General features: G+C 39.0%; 1 pseudogene; it reads left to right on the top strand.

Annotated features, from left to right (window-relative positions):
* The first annotated feature begins 229 nt into the window (after nt 1-229).
* LOC127028907 (G-protein coupled receptor-associated protein LMBRD2-like) overlaps nt 230-6000 on the top strand; it is a 31244-nt pseudogene continuing 25473 nt past the window's right edge.

Here is a 6000-nt window from a genome sequence, read left to right as displayed (position 1 = left end):
GGGATGGGGGAGGGGGAAGCGGCTGCATGGTGCTTGGTTGCTGGCTGAGGTTAAACCACGACACATGTGAAATCAGAAAAGTCTATTAGTATGTTTAAAAATGTCTGTTAACTCTTTTCTGCATAAATATCTTCTAGAGATTTTAATGTAATTAAATGTCTTTTGTATTACAGTTCTGATCTACTTTCTTAAGTGAGCTGCACTGTGTGGCTGGAGCGAACATTCAATAATGAGTGGTGCAGATTTGGGCCTTGAGATAGTATTTGTCTTTTTTCTGGCCTTATTCCTACTTCATCGGTATGGAGACTTCAATAAACAGCATAGGCTGGTGATCATAGCAACATTATTGGCTTGGTATCTCTGCTTTCTTATTGTATTTATACTGTCTCTGGATGTTAGTATGGTAAGAAACTTGTAAGATTTTTCTACTTAGTTGTATAAAATCTGTATGGTATTTTTTAAAAATCATAATTTCAGAAGACAATATCTTAAACAGGAAATAAATTTTCCAAATAGTATCTTGTTAAACTAAACACTTGTTACCTTTCTGCATGACAGTGTTTCTGTTTACAATTAATTTTATTTCTGTCGATATCATCAGATAACAAATCTAGTTCAAATGTTTTAAAATTTCATTATTTGTTTATAGCAATTTTTTTTATCTGTTTAGGCAACATAAAAACCTTTCAGGTTTTTACTTACTTGTCCTGCAGATTGCATGTTGTTTTGAGGATTTATTAGTTTAATTGCTCCCAAATGTAAACCTGGCATGCAGGAAATGTCTTTAAAAACGGGACTTGTTATTTTTAAATAAATGTTGTACCTTTTTTCTGGTCACTGATTTATAAAATTAATTGTCTTTTAGACTATTTATAATCTATGCAAACTTGCTGTTAACTCCAGCCCTGCAGACAGTAATGGCTCTTAGGTTACTCTTGCTCCAAGGTATGGCCTGTATGTTTTCTTCATTAGACTGTTTTTAAAGAAGTATTTTATGATTTTCTTTTTTAAATGATAGGAGTGTACTGTGTTTCAATCTTAAAGACCTTAGACCTGAAAATCTAATTTTATACCTTATGAATGAAATTAGTAGGCTTGTCTTATATGCAAGCAGCATATCTAATTGCTTATTATAATTGCGTATATATAGAGTTATCTGAAATTTACTGTATTCTACCAAAGTAGCAATAGCTTGCTCGCTGTCTTCTGGCAGGAAAGAAATAACCTCTAAAACATGGGGAATATAGACAAATGTGGGCTCTTTCTGTGGTTGCTCACTCTTTAGTCTCCATTGGCTATTTCCAGATCTTGTAGATGTGTGCAGTGTAGTTATCTGTAAAATGATTAGAGCATTTAAGATGTCAGTTGATACGTGCATGCAACAAATTGCCAGTTTTGTTACCCCAAAGCAGAGGCTATCTGGATGTTGTATATCTGTGGAAGAACTGTAAAATGCCAGATTTAGTGACACAACATTTTACCCTTTATTTAAGACCACTCAGTTTATGTTAATTAAACATAGTTAGGTAAATACACAATTTGAAAACTATTCAATAGCCCTTTAATTTACCTATAATTCCAGAACATGCTGATGGGTATTATACTACAGTATATGACTTGAGTATATCAAATAGAAATATCACCTTAAGTAGTAATTGAGCAGATAGTGTGTTGGTGCAACTCACATCTTAAAACTTTGTTTGAAAACTTTAGTCACACTGCCTGTCATACTATGGTAATTTGATAGCTTTGAAAATATTTATGCTGTGTACATAAAAACTCACAACTCAGGCTTAACTAGTTTGACCGTGGAAAACATCAATTATTTCTCAACAGATACTCCTATTAAATTGACTGTATTGCCCCTTGGCTCACCATTGTTTCATTACCCAGATAGGTTTGGGAAAAAACCCAAAGTGTCTTAATGTGGATGAGCACTTTGTCTTTTGCTCTCTTTTTACTAAAAGGCTCTGATGGCTTTTCTGGTCTTCTGAAGCAAACACTACCTGTCAGAGAAGTATTGGCTCAACAAATCAACGTTTATATATAAGTCTGACTAAATCGAGCTGGGTTACAGAAGAAACAACTAATACACTTTTTTCACCACTAAATGCTCTAGGTAGTAGAGCTAGGTGGTGGGCTCCCTAGATATATTTTAAAAACCTGCTGCACTAACTGAAGTTGAATGGTCTTCTGTCTACATGTCGTGGTTTAACCCCAGCCGGCAACTAAGCACCACACAGCCGCTTGCTCACTCCCCCTCAGCGGGAGAGAATCGGAAGAGTAAAAGTGAGAAAACTCGTGGGTTGAGATAAAGACAGTTTAATAGGGAAAGCAAAAGCCACGTGCGCAAGCAAAGCAAAACAAGGAATTCATTCACTGCTTCCCATCGGCAGGCACATGTTCAGCCATCTCCAGGAAAGTGGGGCTCCATCATGCTTAACGGTTACTTGGGAAGACAAACGCCATCACTCCAAACATCCCCCCTTCCTTCTTCTTCCCCTAACTTTTTATTGCTGAGCATGACATCATATGGTATGGAATATCCCTTTGGTCAGTTGGGGTCAGCTGTCCCGGCTGTGTCCCCTTCCAACTTCTTGTACACCCCCAGCCTACTCGCTGGCGGGGTGGTGTGAGGAGCAGAAAAGGCCTTGACTCTGTGTAAGCACTGCTCAGCAGTAACTAAAACATCCCTGAGTTATTGTATTGGGTTTGTGTGGCAAGGTTTTGGTAGTGGGGGAACTGCAGGGGTGGCTTCTGTGAGAAGCTGCTAGAAGCTTCCCCTATGTCCGATAAAGCCAATGCCAGCCGGCTCCAAGATGGACCCACCACTGGCCAAGGCCGAGCCAATCAGCAACAGTGGTAGCGCCTCTGGGATAACATATTTAAGAAGGGGGAAAAAAATTACTGCGCAACAACTGCAGTCAGAAGAGAGGAGTGAGAATATGTGAGAGAAGCAACTCTGCAGACACCAAGGTCAGTGAAGAAGGAGGGGGAGGAGGTGCTCCAGGCGCCGGAGCAGAGATTCCCCTGCAGCCCCTGGTGAAGACCATGGTGAGGCAGGCTGTCCCCCTGCAGCCCATGGAGGTGCACAGTGGAGCAGATATCCACCCTGCAGCCCGTGGAGGACCCCACACTGGAGCAGGTGGATGTGCCTGAAGGAGGCTGTGACCCTGTGGGAAGCCCATGCTGGAGCAGGTTTTTTGGCAGGACTTGTGACCCCGCGGGGGATCCACGCTGGAGCAGTCTGTTCCTGAAGGACTGCACCCCATGGATGGGACCCATGCTGGAGCAGTTCGTGAAGAACTGTAGCCCATGGGAAGGACCCATGTTGGAGAAGTTCATGGAGGACTGTCTCCCGTGGGAGGGACCCCATGCTGGAGCAGGGGAAGAGTGTGAGTCCTCCTCCCCCTGAGGAGGAAGGAGCGGCAGAAACAACGAGTGGTGAACTGACCGCAACCCCCGTTCCCCATCCCCCTGTGCCGCTCGGGGGGAGGAGGTAGAGAATTCGGGAGTAAAGTTAAGCCCGGGAAGAAGGGAGGGGTGGGGGGAAGGTGTTTTTAAGATTTGATTTTATTTCTCATTATCCTGCTCTGATTTGACTGGTAATAAATTAAATTAATTTTTTCCCCCAAGTCTAGTCTGTTTTGCCCGTGACGGTAATTGCTGAGTGATCCCCCTGTCCTTATCTCGACCCATGAGCCTTTCATAATATTTCCTCTCCCCTGTCCAGTTGAGGAGGGGGAATGATATAGCGGCTTTGGTGGGCACCTGGCATCCAGCCAGGGTCAACCCACCACAGTTATCAACACTGTTTCCAGCACAAATCCAAAACATAGTCCCATACTAGCTACTAGGAAGAAAATTAGCTCTTTCCCAGCCAAAACCAGCACACTACAGAAATGTTTTTTCTTTGCGTGAAGAAACTACTTCCTGCCCAAAAAGAGAAATTGTAACCTTATATTGTTTAATTGCTTATTTCTCTAGTCTTCGAGCTACTGTTTTGTTTTTCTCTAAGAAAGCTGTCTTGTCCAGATATATTATTTGCAGTTAAGAAAACAATAAATATTTTTAAATGATGATTCAGTTTATTCTCTTCTGAGATGGTTGATGTTTGACTACTTACTCAAATAGTAACATATTATTTCTATGCTATTTTCAAAGACCTTTCTACATATGGGAATTTATAGAAAATTTTGTCTATACTCTTGACCTTACAACTAATAATAAGCTTCCTTACATTGTTACAGCAAGCAAAAATGTTTCAAACCATGGAGTTATATTCCTAATGGAATTATGCCAATTTTCTGGCGTGTTGTATACTGAACATCGCAGTTTTTAACATGGTAAGTAAGGCAAAAGAATATGAGAAAGACTATGATACAGGTATAATTTATAAGTGCAACATCTTGACAGTCATAGCATACTCTTTAAGAATATATATCACTGTTCCACAAAGCTATCTAATCATATATATTATTTGCTAGCAATAAAATTTCTCTAATTACTGTATTAAATTGAGTACACTTTTTTTTTGTTCCTTTTCAGGTGACAGCCATTTACCCTTGGTTCACTTTTGTAGTTGAAACTGAGCGATATACACAGAGATGTTTATGGGTAGATTGTCTGAAAAAAATGGGTTTTAGGCAACAGGACATCAAAATAATTCCATGAATAAATTGGGTAATTTCTGAGTAATATTTTAAATTATTTGGTTTTATAGGATATATTCTATAAAACTATGGACATAGCAAACAGATTGTGTGTGCTTTTGGGTTAGATTGATGTGTGGTTTCTGATCAGCCTATCATCAAATAATTATTTTTGTAGCTCAGTCAAGAAGATCAAGGTTGGTAGTGAGTTCTTGATTAACAGAGATTTTTCATAGTAAAGCCAACTGTGGTTTTTTTATCTACAACTTGTTTAAGGTTTGCCATCAGACCAGTACATCTAGAATAAAACCATATAACTAGCTAATTTTGTTAGAAGCTTGGGAGTCTTTTTTATTTGTTTGGCTGATTTGGTTTTGTTTTCTTTGCTTTCCTCCTAGGATTCTGCTACCTTTCATGCAATCATATGCTAGATCAGGAGGGTTCTCCATTACTGGAAAGATTAAAACTGCATTGATTGAGAATGCAATCTATTATGGCACTTACTTGCTGATTTTTGGAGCGTTTTTAATATATGTGGCTGTAAACCCAAACTTCAGTTTACAATGGTAAGAATAAAGTTGTAAGCACTTGCATGAGTTCTTAAAAAATTGTCACGGATAATATCTTCTGTAGATGAAATGCATCTTTTTTAAAAAACAATTTTAGTTGATCTGATTTTTGCTAGACAGTTGGAAAGTTTTGTTAACATTTTTATGGAAAGGGATTTTTTGACTATTTGTAGAAACTTATCTTTTGGTTTTCTGGTTTTGATATGTAGGGCAAAGGAATCCTATTATATTTGCAGTGGGGGTTTTTTCTCCCTACAAATGCATTTGCGAAGCTAGTGCAGAAACTTTCTTGGTGTTTTCAAAATAACATCTTTCAAAAGTCTGTGTCAGTATTTCCTGTGTAGTGCTTCTGTCTACTGTAGATTCTATTTAAAGGCCATAAGGTAAGTTAAAATAATTAATATTTATAACATTGCTAATGGTCTTCCGTACTCGCTACAGTAGTAAACACTATTGTTTACTGCCTAGTTGCTTTCAACTTCTACTTCTGAATGCAAATCCTGGATTCTGAGGCTGTTTCTTATAGTGACTCCTGTTATGGTGTTTTGGCCTCACTTTCAATAAGTTTGCTAAGTTCATTTTGTTTCCTAAAGGAACATATTCCTTTGAGAACAAACATTTTTGTCTTCCCTCCAGAGAGGGCAGAAGCATGGGAGATACAGGAAAATCATGGCAGCTTTAAATACAGCCAAGTAGCAGACTGGCAAGAATTACAGTTTGTTCCTGTAAACTTGAAAGCACAGATACTTCAAGGTCACTTTCTTGCAGGTGGGGTAGGG

The sequence above is a fragment of the Gymnogyps californianus genome, unplaced genomic scaffold (assembly GCF_018139145.2).
Source record: "Gymnogyps californianus isolate 813 unplaced genomic scaffold, ASM1813914v2 HiC_scaffold_48, whole genome shotgun sequence".
Taxonomy (NCBI): Eukaryota; Metazoa; Chordata; class Aves; order Accipitriformes; family Cathartidae; genus Gymnogyps; species Gymnogyps californianus.
Note: the sequence above shows the minus strand (reverse complement) of the source record. Positions and strands in the feature narration are given on the sequence as shown.